General features: G+C 45.4%; 1 protein-coding gene across 1 annotated transcript in view; it reads right to left on the bottom strand.

Annotated features, from left to right (window-relative positions):
- Nucleotides 1-21,594, bottom strand: part of LOC126473469 (uncharacterized) — a 911,006-nt gene that overhangs the window by 282,678 nt on the left and 606,734 nt on the right. The window lies entirely within an intron of this gene.

Below are 21,594 nucleotides of genomic sequence, written 5' to 3'. Positions count from 1 at the left end.
ATTTGCGCTGAGGTTTAAAGCAACTTGAGGTGATTCGCTGCCCTAGTCAATATTTCGACCGGTCTGTTGTTCCACCGTCCCATTCTTACTAACTGAACAGATTTCAGACTGCACCGCTTCTCCTCCAGCCCGTCTCCTGTCTCAAGAAACAACTGACATAGTTTCAAGGAATAGAGGTATTCAGAGAATGCTGAGTCTTCATGCTTAGAACTTCGTGTGATGGGTAATACTATAACTGTTTTCACAACATCGTCCTACCTCCACCACACGCCCCAAGTTTGGCACCCAACATGCAAGATAGCAGGACGAAAACCCGCTACCACACAGATAAACAGTGAACTACGGAGAATGACAAGTAACGTCCGGTCCTGGTAGCTGAGTGGTCAGCGCGTCGGAATGTCGTACCTAATGTGTCGGGTTCGAAACCCGGCTGTGTCGATTTTCTCCGCTCAGGGACTGGTGTTGTCCTTATCATCGTCATTTCATCCCTATCGACAAGCAAGTCGCCGAAGTGGCGCCACCGAAAGAATTGCACCAGGCGAACTGTGTACCCCTCGGGAGGCCCTAGCCACACGGCATTTCCATTACCAGTAATCAAGCAGCGGTAGCACCGCCCTGCCAGCTCTTAACTGCAACCGCCATGCAGCAGCGCTATCTAGTGGATGATGGAACACTGGTTATTCCTCGTGTTTTACTGACCCTCTTAATACTAGACTAATTTGAGACCGCTCTGTCGAATTGGCACGTAAAATTCCGATTTAAGAATCATTTCGTTTGTGACGAGAAACAAACCTACACTTTCCATCGACTCTGGGCGTCGATTGAAAGACAAATGGCTTCAAATCGCTCTGAGTAATATGCGGCTTAACTTCTGAGTCATCAGTCACCTAGAACTTAGAACTAATTTAACCTAACTAACCTAAGGACATCACACACATCCATGCCCAAGGCAGGATTCGAACCTTGCGACCGTAGCGGTCGCTCGGCTCCAGACTGTAGCGCCTACAACCACACGGCCACTCCGGCCGGCGGTTGAAAGACATGATGAGCCGATTTGTTTGGGATAAGTCCAGCTACACATTCCAAAGATGCAAATATCTGCCGAAATACCAGAGAAAATACGGATTATGACTCTTAGGAGAGACACTATGTATTCAGGAGAACATTTCATGCACCTTAATGCAGGCAACCCAACTTCCATTATCCACCTCAGCTGCGGATGATATGAGCTGGGTTGTCTATCTTAAAGAGCGTGAAATACCAGGTGGTTATAATGAAGTGCAACTACTCTCAGAGGTCCATTGTGAGCTGTAATTATCGTATGGCAATGAATCTCAGCAGATTTGCTAATGCGTTAATGCGGAACCGATTGAAGCCGGAAAAAAAAATTAATTTTAATTTTGCCGGCCGGGGTGGCCAATCGGTTCTAGGCGCTACAGTCCAGAACCGCGCGACCGCTACGGTCGCAGGCTCGAATCCTGCCTCGGGCATGGATGTGTGGCATGTCCTTAGGTTAGTTAGGTTTAAGTAGTTCTAAGTTCTAGGGGACTGATGACCTCAGCAGTTAAGTCCCACAGTGCTCAGAGCCATTTTTTTTGACATTATTAAGACATTTGTTAAGGTCATCATATTCACCGTTGACTGTAGAAATTATTTATTTTACAACTATTTATTTTACATGACCTTTACTATGTCATGTTTACATGTCGGAGGATTTTAAAGTGTGGCATGTGCTAAAGCAAAACCTTTTCCAGAACCACTTGAAAATCTCCCAAAGGCCGAAATTACTATTTTGAGATAAATAATTTCTACAGTCAACGGCGTATATGAAGTGCTTTAAAAAATTTTACATGATGGTGAACCCCGATCTTGATAAGCTATTACGTTAATGGGTTTGTTGTGAATGTAGTAACTGAATGCTGCTATCAATTTAGCTCAAACGTCGATGGTAGCAGGAAAGGATTTCCCTGTTACAGTTCCTTAAAGGTAGCCATTGCCCGTTGTGTTTCAAAAATGGCTCTGAGCACTATGGGACTTAACATCTATGGTCATCAGTCCCCTAGAACTACTTAATCCTAACTAACCTAAGGACATCACACAACACCCAGCCATCACGAGGCAGAGAAAATCCCTGACCTCGCCGGGAATCGAACCCGGGAACCCGGGCGTGGGAAGCGAGAACGCTACCGCACGACCACGAGATGCGGGCCCCGTTGTGTTTATTAAACACTTGTCTGACAGGGCATTCTATAATAGAAATGTGGCAACACAATGAGAAATAACGAATCACATTAATAAGAGTATGTTGCAAAACTGTACTTAAGTTTGGTACAAGTAGACGCGTGGCACCGGATGTACTGTTACTTCATATAATAATATCTACATAACTTTCTTGTCTCTTGGCAGTCCATTATATTGTCACAAGAAATAGCAGTGATAGCGGACACCCTTCATAGTCCAATTACTCTGTAAATGGTGATGGCTAAGTTGGAAGGTAGTCCTCGGAATACTATACTCAGCTGGCTGCAGGCTCTGAACTGGTCTAGCAGCTGAATGGTAGTTGTTTGTCTGTGGATTACCGCGTTTTGGTTCCTGTCTACGGGAGGTTTATTATGTCTCCATTACAAGGCGGAAGCAATGTAATTCGTGGTTGACAGTGCTCCCTGTGGCCGCTGTCCACTCTATGGACAGACGTATGCGACGCGCTGAAGGAAGCGGCGCAGAAGCAATAAAAATCCGGATTTGTGAGCAGGCTGCTGCACGTTGCTCAGCGATGCAAAGCGAGAGGTTGTGCCTGTGTGGCGACGGCCGTCGTGGCAGATAATGTAATACTTCTTCACTTTTACTCAGGATAGCAATGTCATCAGCGAATCATATCATTGATATCCTTTCACCTTGAAGTCCATTCCTAAACGTTTCTTTTATTTTCAGCATTGCTTCTTCGATGTACAGATTGAACAGCACTTAGTTCTTGTTCGTCCACTCTTATTATTCCCTTTTGGCTCTTGTGCGTATTGTATATTACCCGTCTCTCCCTATAACGTACCCCAATTTTTCTCAGAATTTCGAACATCTTGCACCATTTTACATTGTCGAAGACTTTTTCCAGGTCGACAAATCCTATGAACGTGTCTTGATTTTTCTTTAGCCTTGCTTCCATTATCAACCGCAACGTCAGAATCGCCGCTCTAGTGCCTTTTCCTCTTTTAAAGCCAAACTGATCATCATCTAGCACACCCTTAATTTTCTTTTCCATTCTTCTGTATGTTATTCTTGTCAGCAACTTGGATGCATATGCTGTTAAGCTGATTGTGCGATAGTTCTCGCACTTGTCAGCTCTTGTAGTGTTGAGAATTGTGTGGATGATATTCTTCCGAAAGTCACATGGCATTTCGCCAGACTCATACATTCTTCACACGAACGTGAATAGTGGTTTTGTTGCCACTTACCCTAATGATTTTAGACACTCTGATGGAATGTTATCTATCCCTTCTGCCTTTTGCAGTTTTGATGGTCAGATTTCTTACTAGGGGGAACTCTTAGAGTGAACAACTAGGTACTGCCGCGCATATTGTGCAAAGGTCAGAAGTGACTTCTATACACATGAAAGAGTATGGTCTGAGATCCAAAAGATAGAAACCAAACTAGGAATCTCTAAATGACTTCAAATAGAAGTGGCTGGGGCATTTATGGCCACTCAATACGGGACGTTTACTATATTGTAGGTACAACAAAAGGGGCCTAATAGACGACAATGAGACAAACAAATAATCCTAATAACCGTAAGTCTGGAAGTCAGTAGTTGAGCAGCAAACGCTATGTGCACGTTTAGCATCGGAAGCGGTTGCCATTGCTCTGCCGGCCGTTGTGGCCGAGCGGTTCTAGGCGCTTCAGTCCGGAACCGCGCTGCTGCTACAGTCGCAGGGTCGAATCCTGCCTCGGGCATGGATGTGTGTGACGTCCTTAGGTTAGTTAGGTTTAAGTAGTTCTAAGTTCTAGGGGGCTGATGACCAGCCGGCCGAAGTGGCCGAGCGGTTCTAGGCGCTGCAGTCTGGAACCGCAAGACCGCTACGGTCGCAGGTTCGAATCCTGCCTCGGGCATGGATGTTTGTGATGTCCTTACGTTAGTTAGGTTTAACTAGTTCTAAGTTCTAGGGGACTAATGACCTCAGCAGTTGAGTCCCATAGTGCTCAGAACCATTTGAACCATTTGACTGATGACCTCTGATGTTAAGTCCCATAGTGCTTACAGCCATTTCAACCATTTTTGAGCCATAACTCCACATATACCTTGAAATGAGGAAATGGCTGACATCCACTTCGTGTACAGACATGATAATGGCAAAGTATGGTACGCGCACCACGAATCGCGGAGAGTGTACCACAAGTAGTGGACGAAACTCTGGGAACAGGGAGCAGAAAGATTACTGCAGTAGAAGCAGAACAGCAAACACCGTGTGTAATCGACTTGAAGTACGGAGAGTTGGGCGTTCAGTTAGACAGGCAGCATCATGTGGAGTGATACGGCAAGCAGATCGTGTGTTTGCTGTGACGTACGGGTTATGCGTCCCGCCGGCGCGGACGGCTGTCGGGACGGGGAACGTCTTACGCCGTGCCGAGATTAGCCTGAGAGATTCGCCGGAATGTGACGATGGCAGGCGAGCCGCGCTATCAGCCCTGGCGGTAATAGGCGGGTCGCGTGCCGCGCTCGTGTGAGTGGCTCTTGCAGCCGGCGGGCAGGATGTGGCCAATGCACGCCATTGTGTTCTGCTTCCCGTGCAGCTTCAACAGTGCCGAGAGGCGCCGGGCGGCGCAGCCAGCCAAAGCGTTTGTTCCTCCCGATCGTTTCGAAATACGATGTGTCATCAACCGTCGATGTACAAAAATGTCTGGCCAGCTCAGATCATCGGTGCACAAAATGGACGAATTGAAATGCCACACACGTCCAGGCGGGTGGTACATTCGTGATAACACACGTGTGACATGAAATCCAAAAATTAAGAAAAGTGTTTCCACCTCCGATTAAACAACAAAACATTAAGACCACTGTCCATAGCCGGAGTGAGTAGTTAAAGGTAACGTTGCGGGCACATTATACGGCAGTGGAAGTGCATAAGTGGAGCAGAGACAAATGTGGAATAATTTAACAGAGAAATTCGCCAAACAGCCGTCAAATTGAGAAGATACAATACTCGCCATTAAAATTGCTACACCGCGAAGATGATGTGCTAAAGATGAGAAATTTAATCGACAGGAAGAAGGTGCTGTGATATGAAAATGATTAGCTTTTCAGAGCATTTACACAAGCTTGGCGCCGGTGCCGACACCTACAACGTGCTGTCATGAGGAAAGTTTCCAACCCATTTCTCATACAAAAACAACAGTTGACCGGCGTTGCCTGGTAAAACGTTGTTGTGATGCCTCGTGTAAGGAGGAGAAATGCGCAGAGAGATGCGTACCATCACGTTTCCGACTTTGATAAAGGTCGGATTGTAGCCTTCGCGATTGCGGTTTATCGTATCGCGACATTGCTGCTCGCGTTGGTCGTGATCCAATGATTGTTAGCAGAATATGGAATCGATGGGCTCAGGAGGGTAATACGGAACGCCGTGCTGGATCCCAACGGCCTCGTATCACTAGCAGTCGAGATGACAGGCATCTTATCCGCATGGCTGTAACGGATCGTGCAGCCACGTCTCGGTCCCTGAGTCAACAGATGGGGACGTTTGCAAGACAACAACCATCTGCACGAACAGTTCGACAACGTTTGCAGCAGCATGGACTATGAGCTCGGAGAGCATGCCTGCGGTTACCCTTGACGCTGCATCACAGACAGGAGCGCCTGCGATGGTGTACTCAACGACGAACCTGGGTGCGCGAATGGCAAAACGTCATTTTTTCGGATGAATCCAGGTTCTGTTTACAGCATCATGATGGTTGGATTCGTGTTTGGCGACATCGCGGTGAACGCACATTGGAAGCGTGTATTCGTCATTGCCATACTGACGTATCACCCGGCTGGTATGTGGTGCCATTGGTTACACGTCTCGGTCACCTCTTGTTCGCATCGACGGCACTTTGAACAGTGGACGTTACATTTGAGATGTTTAACGACCCGTGGCTCTACCCTTTATTGGATCCCTGCGAAACCCTACATTTCAGCAGGATAATGCACGACTGCATGTTGCAGGTCCTGTACGGGCCTTTCTGGATACAGAAAATGTTCGACTGCTGCCCTGGCCAGCACATTCTCCAAATCTCTCACCAATTGAAAACGTCTGGTCAATGGTGGCCGAGCAACTGGCTCGTCACAATACGCCAGTCACTACTCATGATGCACTGTGGTACCGTGTTAAAGCTGCATGGGCAGCTGTTCCTGTATACGCTATCCAAGTTCTGTTTGACTCAATGCCCAGGCGTATCAAGGCCGTTATTACGGCCAAAGGTGTTTTTTTCTGGGTACTGATTTCTCAGGCTCTATGCACCCAAATGGCGTGAAAATGTAATCACATGTCAGTTCTAGTATAATACACTCCTGGAAATTGAAATAAGAACACCGTGAATTCATTGTCCCAGGAAGGGGAAACTTTATTGACACATTCCTGGGGTCAGATACACCACATGATCACACTGACAGAACCACAGGCACATAGACACAGGCAACAGAGCATGCACAATGTCGGCACTAGTACAGTGTATATCCACCTTTCGCAGTAATGCAGGCTGCTATTCTCCCATGGAGACGATCGTAGAGATGCTGGATGTAGTCCTGTGGAACGGCTTGCCATGCCATTTCCACCTGGCGCCTCAGTTGGACCAGCGTTCGTGCTGGACGTGCAGACCGCGTGAGACGACGCTTCATCCAGTCCCAAACATGCTCAATGGGGGACAGATCCGGAGATCTTGCTGGCCAGGGTAGTTGACTTACACCTTCTAGAGCACGTTGGGTGGCACGGGATACATGCGGACGTGCATTGCCCTGTTGGAACAGCAAGTTCCCTTGCCGGTCTAGGAATGGTAGAACGATGGGTTCGATGACGGTTTGGATGTACGGTGCACTATTCAGTGTCCCCTCGACGATCACCAGTGGTGTACGGCCAGTGTAGGAGATCGCTCCCCACACCACGATGCCGGGTGTTGGCCCTGTGTGCCTCGGTCGTATGCAGTCCTGATTGTGGCGCTCACCTGCACGGCGCCAAACACGCATACGACCATCATTGGCACCAAGGCAGAAGCGACTCTCATCGCTGAAGACGACACGTCTCCATTCGTCCCTCCATTCACGCCTGTCGCGACACCACTGGAGGCGGGCTGCACGATGTTGGGGCGTGAGCGGAAGACGGCCTAACGGTGTGCGGGATCGTAGCCCAGCTTCATGGAGACGGTTGCGAATGGTCCTCGCCGATACCCCAGGAGCAACAGTGTCCCTAATTTGCTGGGAAGTGGCAGTGCGGTCCCCTACGGCACTGCGTAGGATCCTACGGTCTTGGCGTGCATCCGTGCGTCGCTGCGGTCCGGTCCCGGTCGACGGGCACGTGCACCTTCCGCCGACCACTGGCGACAACATCGATGTACTGTGGAGACCTCACGCCCCACGTGTTGAGCAATTCGGCGGTACGTCCACCCGGCCTCCCGCTTGCCCACTATACGCCCTCGCTCAAAGTCCGTCAACTGCACATACGGTTCACGTCCACGCTGTCGCGGCATGCTACCAGTGTTAAAGACTGCGATGGAGCTCCGTATGCCATGGCAAACTGGCTGACACTGACGGCGGCGGTGCACAAATGCTGCGCAGCTAGCGCCATTCGACGGCCAACACCGCGGTTCCTGGTGTGTCCGCTGTGCCGTGCGTGTGATCATTGCTTGTACAGCCCTCTCGCAGTGTCCGGAGCAAGTATGGTGGGTCTGACACACCGGTGTCAATGTGTTCTTTTTTCCATTTCCAGGAGTGTATATTTGTCCAATGAATACCCTTTTATTATCTGAATTTCTTCTTGCTGTAGCAATTTTAATGGCCAGTAGTGTATTTTATATTCGCTACCAATTTCGGCAATCCAATATGTCATCTTCAGGCCGCACATGCACCTCTCAAAAATTATCGATATTGGCATACTGGGGCCATTTGTTTCTGGACGTCGTGAATTCTTCCTTCGAAGACTTTACTGCAGTCAGAATAACTGTCCGTCTCGCAAGGCCATTATCGCACTACAGTGGTCTTGAGAATCATGAAGGTGCATTCACGTCGATGTCTTTGGCGCCAAATTCACCTGATTTCAGCCCCATGGAACACATCTGAGACACCAGGTGCGCGCTCACATACCACTGGCCCGTAATTGACAAGTACTGCGTGACCTGTGCATACACCTGGTGGCTCAAACATCCAGAAACCTACCAAGTACTTGTAGGATCCGTCATGCCACACAGAATCGCCGCTCTATTGCCTTCCAAACGTGATCCAGTAACCTGTTAAACAAGTGATGATAATGTATTTGGCTCCTCAGCGTATTAATTCGATAACCCACTTGTTTAGGAATATCACTTATTGCGATGTTGCGAAACTGAAGCCAATCAACCGTCTCCGCCTTTAGCTTTGTCGTGATACACGTACGTTTAGCCAATAACAACACAACAGTCCGGCGCGTTATTAAGAACAATAATTGTTGACAGTGCAGAGACGTAGCTCGGAAACAGTATCTGTCGACCAGTCACCTGGGCAACAGAGCGATGTCGACCATTTCCACTGAATAACAATTGACAACCGTGCTTTTGACATTCTTCAGCAGCACACAACACGTAACAAATAATGGTAATAACATAAAATATTAACTTCGCAACTGTAAGAAATGAAGTCAAAGAAAATCTTTGCGGGTAACTAACGGTCAGCAACTTTCCGAAGCGGTAAGTGTTGTATTGGTAAGGGGGGAGAGGGAGTGTGTGTGTGGGGGGGGGGGGGGGGGAGTGTGGAGGCGTCAGAGGGAGAGAGTTTGGCAATTTTACGTGGTTTCTTATGCTAGAATCTCGTAGTACTGGCTGAATACGTCCAGTGACTCTCACGTGAGGCTCGCACAACTACCGTACTTACTTCGCTGTTGTTCTAAACTACCTGGAAGACTAAAAATACGTTCTGGACCGAGCTTAGAAGGTGGAGCCTCTCTTGGCGGGTACGTGCTCTACCGACTGAGCACAAGTAGGACTCACGTCCAGCGCTCACAGGTTTCCGCCATGAAGCAGAGGAAAAACTCATTCTGGAGGCTCGAGTTAGTTTCAGGAAGTTTCTACTATCGGCTGCTCCTGGATAGGAGCGTGTAGGACAGACAGACAATCTGAGAACGAAATGACAGGAGATCACTGCCGTGGCGCGCACAGCCACACAAATTCCAACGGTCGGCTACCGCGGCAGAGTTCAGCGGCGCCTGCAACTTAGTACCGGCACGTTGCGCCAGCCGACGCTAGAGGCGTTCCCGTCAAACATTTAATCAGCCGCGAATTACGCACGCGCACGAGCCTTTTTCCGGCGCGGATGTTCACACTATGATATCACCATCCGCCAATCCGGGATCGCCAACGGCCGCCAATCATCACTCCGGAATCAGCGGAGGAAGACTGGAGCCGCCATCTTAAATAGCCGGAAGAAAGAAAAGCAGGTGTCTTTCGACCCTCCGCGGACTGCCGCCAGGAAGATACTTCGAAAATACAGCCTGAACGTCCAGGTGCCATGTCTTCGCTACGCCGGCCACCGAACCCGGACTCTGCGACCGTCTACTTCCTCGACATCCGCCGGAGAGCGTCGAGAGGAAACCCGACAAAGGAACGTAAATTCAGTTCAGTTGCAAATATTTCAATTCAATAAGGTGGCATAATTCTTTGGTTTGTTATAAAATTTTGCTAGGAGAAGAAGCTTTGTTTTCCAAGGAAGTTTATCTTTTTGTAAAATTAAGCGGTGGTCTTGCTCCACCTAATGAAAATTTTTTGTTCGCAAATGTGTGTTGATCTGTGGATATAACAATCACCATCACATAAGGAAAAATGACTGACTTCAGCGTTCTTGGGGGGGGGGGGGGGGGGCGGGTGTCGGGGTGGGAAAGGGGCACATATTTGACGAAAAACACAGCTGATTCATCTACGCAGGGGCAGTGATAAGACTTCTTCTGGAAAATGTTTGATTTGTCATACGCTTTCGTCTCGCTGACCGCGTTTCTGAATGCGAACGAAGACCAGAAAAGCAATATTTTTTTTCGATTTTTTAAAAACTAACGCTGTGGTTACTGATATGGAGCCAGGCTATAGATTGGGTTGTAATATGATAGCTAAGTTGTAAGTTGTCGCAACCAACGAATGTGAATATGAAATCTTGGTTGTGGAGCCAAAGTTGTCTGTAATGTAGTCGGAGGTTTACGTTAAGATGGAAACTGATGGTACAGGGGCTGGACAAAACATGGAGACACCGCGAGAAATGCACAATTTAATAAAAATGCAGATGATAGCCACATCTCCCATCTCCAGGTTGCGCTGTTATATTTGACCCCGATCAGTACCTGCGCTATGTCCTCAATACGTTTCAACTCTAAGTCGTGGTCACAACCGTGTTCTGTGTAGTTGTGAGTCCGTTATGTCAGAATTAAGTGAATTCGAACGTCGGAAAATTGTTGGTGCTCCTTTGTTCGGTGCATCCGTAATTCCATAACCAAGGGTGACCCATGCTGTGGCCCGCGCTGGTGCTGTTTGTAGGTTTCCACCCTCTGTTGGAGGCCAGACAATAGCCTTCAGTTGGCATGGTTGCGGTTGTTTGTTTTCTTCTCATCTTGACTGGCGCCACTCGTTTCGCAATCGTTGCCTGTCTACTAGTGGCAGCAGCGGCGGTCATCCATATGTAGTAACTGTTGCCCTATCTTTGGGGTGACGTGGTTATTTTTCCGTGTCATGTGAGTGTGGCATTTCGGTTGGGGCCTTAGGAGGCGCCAGGTCCGTGCAGTGCGCGAACGCGCTGGGACCGCTGGTGACGTGCATGGACTGCCGGATGGAATGGCTGTGGTCTTGAGGGTGCACGACTTTGTCGTAAACCAGATCCTGCAGGCTTTAAGATGAATGCGTCTCAATTCAATTAGAGTAACCTCCACCATTGTGACATCTCGCGATTCTCCAGTGACTTGGGTTCGTGCTGCTGCTCGTAGTGTCGCCGAGGCAAAGAGCAGAGAGTGGAGTGCTTGGGGAAAGCGGATCTGATTTGCTTTCCTCGACTTCTTATAACTATTTACTGCGTTCAGCTTGGTACAATTTTTTAGGTTCAACCGGCGGTATTTTTCCTGCCTGGTGGCCGCTAAAGCCCCAGTTACCTGCCCTGAAGGTTGTGTATTGAAAGGTGGCTACACTGAGCCACAGCGCCAGAGATCGCGTCAGAGAGTTTTGTTTCGCCGCCTCCACTGGCAGTGATTATTGAGAAGTAGCGGAGTGCAGTGCTTGTCGAGAACTCGTAGTGGGCAGTGTTTGTTGAGAAGTAGCGGAGTGCAGTGCTTGTCGAGATGTGGCAGTAGTCAGTTCTTGTTGAGATGTGGTAGTAGCGAGTCGGTGTGGAGATATTGTAATGATTAGAGTGCTTTTCATCAACATAAATGAAGGTAACAAAACTCCTTTTCTTTTTTTTCTCATTATTTCAATGTCCTGAGTAATGCGTCATTACAGGTTCAGTCAACAAAGCATCTGGCTTGTGTTCTTGTATTAGAGTGTGATTCTGGTTTTCTTGCACAATTATAGTATTTCTAATTTTTTTTATCACTTCAGTATAAATGGTATTTGAAATTTCATGTCTTATTGAAGAAGAACCGTGCCAGATGTGTACGTTGAGTCATACTTCCACACACAGAACAGTTATACTTGTGCTTTGGTTTCGTAGGTTTTATAGTTGCTGGGGTCTTAATTAATTAATAGCGTTAACGGAAATTTCATTTCAATCTTTGTTGTTGTTCTATGCAGTCAGATTGCGTACAAATACTAGTCAGGGCCAACCGTTTACGAGACTTCGTAATCGGACATACAGCTACTAAAAATTTAAAAAGAATTTGCATTCATAATAAATAATTAAGCCCCCATGCACGTGGTGACCGCTGCTTCGGATCGTCCCTTGGAATTCTTCTGATTGTAAAAATAGTAGACAGTAGTATTGTTGTAGTAATTTGTAGTTTAGTAATTGTACTCTATATTGCATGTGTAGATTTGGTAATTGTCATTCTTCTAGTGGTATTTCAGAATTTAATTTTGTTGTCTTGTATACGCGTTTGACAATTTAGTGCAATTATTTCAATTGTTCGTTAATCGTGTTTGAGGGAAACATTTCGTGTGAATGGTATTGTTGAAGATAAGGAGTCATTGTGTATAATTTTCGTACAGTGACGAGTTTTGTACATTTTGTAAATGATTACGCGATCGATGAAAAAGGCAAAAATGATGAATAGTGAGAATGACGAAATTGTTAACATGGCGAACTCACCAACAGAGGAAAACAGTATGATGGATAATGAAGTGGAAAACAATGTAATAAGTCGGGAAAATAGTCCGGAACCATTTCAAAATTTTTCACAATCAAAAAATTTTCAGAATCCGACATTAACGACAGAAGATTCTGGAACAGTATCGAACTCAGATAGCTTTACAGCTATGACGAAGGAAACTGGTTTCGCGGGAAATGGTAGGGGTGAAAAGAATTTTGAAACAGTTAATATGGAGCAGTTGATGGGTGTAATATTAAATTTGGGATTTAAATTAAAAACAGTGGCAACACGGTTAGACTTACAAATGGGAACAATGGAGCAGTTTCGATCTGAATTTAAAACAGAGTTGGGAACTTTACGATCTGAATTCAAAACCAAGATGAAAGCAATGACAACACGGTTAGACTCACGAATAGGGACATGTTTCAAAAACATGAAAGATGAATTAAAGAAAGAAATTAGAGAAGTACAACCTATTTTGAATGCTCACAATAATAGTTTAATCTCAACAGAAATTAGACAAGAGGAACAGGACAGAGAACAGGAAGAAAAAGATCGCGTGATAGTACAAAAATTTTCAGAGTTAAATTTACAATGTGCACACGATAAGGAAGAAATACTTGAGAGAATCGAGGAATCCGTACCAAATGACAGATTAAATAACCTAACACAACAATATGAACAGTTAACTACCAAATGTGTCAATACTGAAACCCGAGTCGCGACACTTACGGAAGACGTAAATAAACAGAAAGAACAATTAAGTGACTCATCGGAAAGAGTTGAGGAGATCTCAGATAAATTGACAAGTGTTAGTTTAGCAGAAGGGTTTGAAGAAAATAATTTATTTCATTTACGGGATGCAACAAGAGAGCGCCAGACGCGCGAACTTGACAATAATCGACATTCGGACTGGGACAGACGCGGTAGGTCTTTGTCGCCAAGAGGAGAAAACTTTGACTATAAACACTTCTTAACTGTTCGGAAGTTTAAGATCGTTCGCAATTCTAAGAATGACATACATCCATGTTCATGGATAGATCAATTTATGTACGCACTTCCACGAAACTGGCCACTAAGTCACAAACTGGAAATTATGTGCGGCTATTAACGTCCTCAGGGGATTCACTACACTCAGTGAATATGTGCCGTAGCGTGCATAGGGCCCCAAGCTGTAGTGGTGCTATTTCCCTTTTAGTTTTCTGCACCGCTGCCTACTCTTTTACTATTCTTTGCTTCTGTCAAAACAACTCTTCGACTATCAATCTATCTAGACAGTAGGTAAAGATTAACCGGATATGACTATTTTACCCAAAAGTGATTTCGGAAATTACCATTTGGACTTACTATATCTTCATCAGCATTCATTCGTAGTTTAAACGAAATCTTACCTGTTTATCTTCGTGACAATATTACGTCATATGTTGACGATATTCTTATTGCTAAACGTTCTTGGAGTGAGCACAACAAAATTTTGGATTCATTATTACGTATTTTTGCAAGAGTTGGCATTTCAGTGAACTTGGAAAAATCTGAATTTGGTCGTTCTCAGGTGAAATTTCTCTGTCACATTATTTCTACAGAAGGTATTTTCCCTGATCTAGAGAAACTACACGCTATTCGTAATTACGCTGTTCCTACCACAAAGTGATGTTCGTAGTTTCCCTGGTGTCTGTAATTTTCTTAGACGCTTTGTTAGATTGGACGATTTGGCCAGACCTCGTTTTTGCGAACTATCTGGAAAGTTCTTTTTAAACGAAAATCGGTCGACAACTCTGTTTGGTTAGTTTGTATTCCTGATGAGTGGGTTAATAAACTGATTTGGTACACACATTTCAGTTATGCACACTTTGGTCCCAGAAAATGCTTTTATAAATTACGAGAAAATTGTTACTTCAGTAATATGGAAAAACGTATTCGATCTGTTCTTGCCAAATGCAAATTATGTCAAAAGGCTAAGCCGCCAACTATTTCTCACAGAGCATTAAAAAAAAGGAGTTTTGTTACCTTCATTTATATTGATGAAAAGCACTCTAATCATTACAATATCTCCACACCGACTCGCTACTACCACATCTCAACAAGAACTGACTACTGCCACATCTCGACAAGCACTGCACTCCGCTACTTCTCAACAAACACTGCCCACTACGAGTTCTCGACAAGCACTGCACTCCGCTACTTCTCAATAATCACTGCCAGTGGAGGCGGCGAAACAAAACTCTCTGGCGCGATCTCTGGCGCTGTGGCTCAGTGTAGCCACCTTTCAGTATGTAACGGCAATGTACGTTTCCTCGCCTTGCTACTGATGTCCCGTAAGGCGTGTAGTTTTGACAGCTTTCTTGATTGTAGGCCGTTTCTGATTCTTCTACTCTGTTGGTACTGATTCCTTTCTCGTTCTGGGCGCTCTAAGCACAGTATTCTGGGGCGTAGTGGAGTCCGCCGGTTCCGGCTTTGGCGTGTTGCTCCATTCTTGCATTTGGTTTATTGGACATCAGGTATCTTCAGGAAGATTATCATTAGTCATTCGTTAGACTGCCACTGAGTTACCATTTGGTGAAGTGAATGCAAGTCTTGGCTGCCTATCTCAGCGCTCGCGAAAGTGTTTGTTGTCGAACCTTCTTAGAGGTCGATTGCTGTAGCGCCGTCTGTGACTGGTCCTTGTGTTTATTATTTTATTATTTATTATCATACCTTGTAATGCCTACATTCAAGGTTATGTATGTATGCCTAGTTAACAGTTCCGGTCGCCTTCTGGAATAAATCTAGCGGTCTAAGGGTTGTGTTACGAGGTTACCATCATCTTATTTCACCCATTTGGTGAATTTTTAATTAACATTTTAACATTTAACATTAACATTTTAACATTTAACATTAACATTTTAACATTTTAATTAACATTTGCTTGTATTTGCTATTTACAGCAGGTTTCTAAATTTTTTATGTTATTGCCGCTCCTGGTGTGTAAGGCCTTCAGCCGTGATAGTGGTCATTTGCTTTGAAAAAATAGTTCGATATTTGTATTATAGCAGTAAGTTTTAAAACCTTATTTACTGCCATTCCTAGCGTCTGATACCTTCTGCTGTGTTTGTGGCCACTTAACTTTTAATATTTCAATACCTGTAAGTTGTAATTGCAGCGAGTTCTTGAACATTCTTAATTTATAGCCATTATTGGCGTCTAAGGCCTTCAACCGTGATCACAGAGGCTTGTTTTTCTTACACATGATCTGTATCTGTATTTTATGGTTATTTGCTAAATTGTAACGCACTGAAAACACTTATTTACGCAGTCATTTATTTCTTCATTAATAACGTGTGGTATTTTTAATTTATCGTTGAGTCTGGAATTACTGTTTTAAAAATAAATGTGGGTAACTGTAAACGGCAACCAATAGTAATAGATTACGGCCCCGTCCACAATCGTAACCGAATCCTTTCTTCCCTTGACTAACCAGGTTTCAAAGGGAGCCTACACCGTGTACAGGGAATGCGGGAAAACATCATCCGCTAACTCACAACGTGGAGGAAGGTGAGTGATGAGCGATCGTGACACAATTTCATTAAAGAGAACTGAGGCGAAAAATAAGAGGACGACAGCTGCAAAAGTCGCTGCAGAACCGAATGTCGCAATCACGAAACCTGGCAGCATCAAAACAACATGAAGGGAACTGCAAGACGAACTGGAATTCCAAATACATTCGTTAATTACGCCCATAACAGTAAAATCTGTTGCCGAAGTCATAAAACCTGGACTATGGCGTAATGGAAGACTGTTTGGTCGGATGAGTCCTGTTTCACATTGTTTCGAACTTCTGACCGAGTTTACGTCCCAATTGTGCAACATGGCGGGTGTTCGTTGACGAGTAGGGCAACCATATCTCGGTATTCCACTGGTCTCATGGCTTACTCTGCAAGTTCGTATTACTGCCAAGTATTGTGTGATCCTTTTGGCTGATCAGGTCCATCCCATGGTACAATGTTTGTTCCCAAATGGTGATGCTGTGTTCCAAGGCTACAGGGCCCGTGTTCACACAACTCACATCATTCAGGGCTTGTTTTATGCCACATTTCATTCCGTCACTAGATCTCAGTATTATTTAGCCTTTATGATCTACGCTGGAGAGAAGTGTGCGTTATCGCTATCCACCTCCATCATAGTCAGCTGGACTAGCCACTATTTTGCAGGCGGAATGGTATAAGATTCCATTGAATAACATACAGGACTGGTAACGACCCATTCCGAAATGGCTGCAAGCTCTTTTGGACGCCAACGTGTTTTCCACACCATATTAAGCATGGTAATGTGTTGTGTTTTTGTTGCTTCCATATTTTTGTCCAACGCCTGTATGTTTCCTCTTCGGTGGAGCCAAAGGATGTAATCAACTGAGAAGCGTATTGACTAGTTACTGAACAATAATATTTTGAAGAATCAGCCTCAGTTCCACAAATTTTCTGGTCTTTACCAGGTTTCGGCTAAATTATTCTAGCCTTCTTCAGAAGCATAAAATTACTATAACATGCCTGAGTAAGGAAACAGTCAACATTAAAATTACAACCTATAGTACCGTAATACCATGTCGAATGAAAACTATTTAACTCGACATGGTACCACGGTACTAAAGGTTTTACTCTTAATGTTAACTGTGCCTCACTCAGGCATGTTATAGTAATTTTATGCTTCTGAAGAAGGCTAGAATAATTTAGCCGAAACCTAGTAAAGACCAGAAAATTTGTGCAACTGAGGCTGATTCTTCAAAATATTAGTCTATCGCAGTTGATGACGGGGCTGCAATATGCTAAAAATTCTTAATTACTGAACAGTTCAAGTTCTTTACGATATAGCAAAAATGTCCATGTAGAGGTTCGCGATCTTATTGTTTTGGAAGTTACGAGATGATACATCTTTAACTTCAAATTTTAAATTTTTGTTACAATCCATGCATGACATTTCGGTAGCACCGTTGTTTGATCTGCGATAAAAGAGAAAGAATGTATTAAGCATAAAGATAATCGAACAGAGCCAGGAGTTTTTCCGTGACCTAATGAACTTCACAAACGTACAGAGAGATAAAAACATAGGAGTAAGTCTTTCAGAACCTTTCGTTTATAGGTCTTCGTGAGAGTCAAAAAATTTAGTGATCAAGACAGCAGAGTTAATAATTGTAAATCCAAGTACTGATACAAAAAACAGTGTGTGAGTGGCGGTCCCTATTTTCAATTGTAACTTCGGCATCATATTTATTTTCTTGTTGTGATGCATACCTCATGAATTTTTGAACTTATGACGCAGCTGTCTTTTGTATTATCACACTGGCAATGTCACGACGACGTAGACAATTCAGTCTCTGCTTCCATTTCACGTATCCGTCTATGGCGTTGCCCACCCATAACTCATATTGTGCATATTTTTCATAAAAATCAATTTCAGCATTAATTATAATAAATACGTTTTCATGTAAATCATACACTTGTTGCTCATTCCTTAGTATCATTAGTATGTATATAATAAAAGTGTATGCTTCTAAATCGTTCCTGGACTAAGCGTAGAGTCAGATTCCAGAAAAGCAGTCCTGGAAACCAAAGCAGGCGCATAAAATATCCAACACGTGCCATGAACGTAATCTTGTTCAAATGTGTGTGAAATTTTATGGGACTTGACTGCTAAGGTCATCAGTCCCGAAGCTTACGCACTACTTAACCTAAATTATCCTAAGGACAAACACACACATCCATGCCCGAGGGAGGACTCGAACCTCCGCCAGGACCAGCCGCGAACGTAATCTTAGTTAAGCCTATCATAACGTTACTCCTTGCAGTCTTTCACGGCACTGAGGTCGTGTCGTTTCGAATAAAGTTGTCAAGCTTTCGACAGCTGTAACCGTTATGGGCTTCAGAATCACACTCTCTTTTCAAGCGTTTATTCAGTTGTACGTGGTCCGCTATTTTAATGATTTGGTAAATTTTAATTTAAGTCAGTGACCGAATGTCCACTTGCCACCGCTGTCGTCACTCAACCTAAGGAAGGGAGTCGTGTGCGCCGTCTATATGTGAATTGTGTAAATAGGTTATGCATGTTGACGTATTTTATCGCTTTGTGTGCAGGATTTTCTGAGGTGAAGGGTCAAGCATTTGCCTAAACGAGCGTGGAAAACCGCCTAAAAACCAAACTGAGGCTGGTCAGTGCGCCGGACCATCCTCGTTAATTCACCACGCGAATTCGAACCGAGTCCTCGCTGTCTCGCAAGCTACCGTGGTGCACGTTAAACAATACGAGCAGATGAACAAAACTGCTGCGACTATTCTGCTTATTTCTTTATTCCTAAAAATGACGACCGATGCAGCTGTCGAAAATTCGACAGTTTTATCCGAAAAGAAACAGCTTGAATACTGAAAACATTTTATTCAGAAGAACTGGGGCTGAAGGAAAGGAGCTTCTTGTATGTTTAGTGTTGCAGAATTATGTTGAAACACGTACTGTGAGCTTCCCTGAAAGTCATGTCTCTTATACACTGCCTGACAAAGGCGAAGAACAGAGAAGGGGAAGAGGAAACGAAATGAAACTTAATGGATTGAGAGGGTAAGTGAAGTGATTACAGTATGGTGTCAATTTTACAAAGAACTTAGCATTACGAGCTGACTTATCAGTAAGAGGTAGCATCTCATCTGTTTGGATGTATGCACTGAAGGGAAGGGTGCCATAACGCCCGTCTCTTCTCCTAAGGCAAGCCGGCCTCTGGCCACAGCTGTTGTGACTGGTCTTTAATATCCTAGATAGTCGCACTGGGGCAGACGTCCAAGCTGGTCCCACACATGTTGTTTTGGAGACGGAAGTGAGTATCTAGCTTGCCACGGCAGTGTCTCGACATCGCGCAGACATTTCATAGAGACAAGTGCCATGTCTGAGCGAGCATTGTCCTGTTTAAAAATGACGCTCTAATACTGTCTGAGAAAGGCACCACAAGAGGACGCAGGACGTACATGGCGTAGCGCTGGACCGTCAGAGTTATCTCAGTCACTATCAGTCGTGAGCTAAAGTCATACCCGACGGTACAGGAATAACACTGCTGTCTCTCTCCAAAACGTTGGAAAACTGAACCCCTCTCCAGGTCGCCGCCATACTCATCAACGATGAGCGCAGCTGGGGTAGCGCAGCAACAGGATTCACCGTTGATTGCAATGCGACATCTTTCACCAGCACTCCATTTTTCTCGCTCATAGTGTGGTGTCACCGCCAAACACCACACTTGCTAGGTGGTAGCTTTAAATCGGCCGCGGTCCATTAGTACCCGCGTGTCGCCACTGTCAGTGATCGCAGACCGAGCGCCACCACACGGCAGGTCTCGAGAGACTTACTAGCACTCGCCCCAGTTGTACGGACGACTTAGCTAGCGATGCAACACTGACGAAGCCTCGTTTATTTGCAGAGAAGATAGTTAGAATAGCCTTCAGCTAAGTCAATGGCTACGACCTAGCAAGGCGCCATAGCAATTGATAGTTATCGTATGAAGCATGTCTCATCAAGAAGGATGTATACAAATGATGGATTAAAGTTAAGTATTCCAGCAGCTACGTACTTTTCTTTATAGCATTCATTCCGTATCCTGTTTCAGACCTCACGCCATCCTGCGTGAGCTTATAGCGTGCATTTCGGCCTTCTCTAGCTATATAACACATAGCACCATCCAAAATGCAGCCATTTGTGCTTTGGTGTTAACGAATTAGACGTTAACTCCTTAGTCGGCTGCGCGACACCAAATGTTGCAGAGAATCCATTACTTGTTCTCGGATGGCAGGCGCAGATGTGGAGATACGATATGCTCGGTACACAACATGACGAGGTCGATCGGATACTTGAAGTCTAGAATGGCTACCCTCACGTTCCCATCCAGTTCAGCATCAAGGCGCTGGCTCATCCGAATACTCCACAAATCTGGATTTTGCACGATTAGACATTGGCCAAATGAAGAGATACAACGAGGCCCCTTTGAAACTCTATGAGGTGTTGAGAACTCTGTCTCACGAGGCATCTCCTTGTTCTTTACAGTGATCACTCAACATCTGGCGCTGTTCACGGAGCTTATATATTCTAAAAATGGTTCAAATGGCTCTGAGCACTATGGGACTTAACAGCTGAGGTCATCAGTCCCCTAGAACTTAGAACTAGTTAAACCTAACTAACCTAAGGACATCACACACATTCACGCCCGAGGCAGAATTCGAACCTGCAACCGTAGCGGTCGCGCGGTTCCAGAGTGAAGGGCCTAGAACCGCTCGGCCACACCGGCCGGCTTATATATTCTACCAGGCCTTGCAACAACACTTAAAACGAACAACTAATGCACTCTCGTGGTATTTCTACCAAAGAAGTGTAACGCTAGTGATTTACATAGCCATCGATGGTGTGTACGTATACGAAGTTACATTGACATCCGACCATTCGTCTTTGGACAGGCGGTCTTATCGATAGACGAAAACACGTCGACGGCAGAGACCGTATACCGCTAAATGGACAGTAACTACGCCAAGTGAAGCCCGCCCGGCTAGCCGCGCGTTATGACGCGCTGCTTCCCGAGCGGGAACGCGTGCCGGTCCCCGGCACGAATCGGCCCGGCGGATTAGTGTCGAGGTCCGGTGTGCCGGCCAGCCTGTTGATGATTTTTAGGTGGTTTTCCATCTGCCTCAGCGAATGCGGACTGGTTCCCCTTATTCCGCCTCAGTTACATTATGTCAGCGATTGCTGCGCAAACACTGTCTCAACGTACGCGTACGCCATAGTTACTCTACTACGCAAACATTTGGGGTACACTCGTCTGGTATGAGACGTTCCCGAGGGGGTGGGGGTGGGGGGATTCCACTGCGGGCCGAACCGCACAAGAACCCTGGGTTCGGTGTGGGGTAGCGTAGGGTGGGTGGACTGCTGTGGCCTGTTGTGGGGTTGTGAACCACTTAGGGCTACGGCGGGACGAAGCCTCTCCGCCGTTTATAGGTCCCCGGTTTAATACACACACATACACATACACGCCATGTGATCGTAGGCTACGTAATCGAGCCGCTTGGAGAGCTACAGAAATAGCCATTTATAGCCGGCCGTTGTGAGATCCCTTCAG

This window comes from Schistocerca serialis, chromosome 4 (assembly GCF_023864345.2).
Source record: "Schistocerca serialis cubense isolate TAMUIC-IGC-003099 chromosome 4, iqSchSeri2.2, whole genome shotgun sequence".
Classification (NCBI taxonomy): Eukaryota; Metazoa; Arthropoda; class Insecta; order Orthoptera; family Acrididae; genus Schistocerca; species Schistocerca serialis.
Note: the sequence above shows the minus strand (reverse complement) of the source record. Positions and strands in the feature narration are given on the sequence as shown.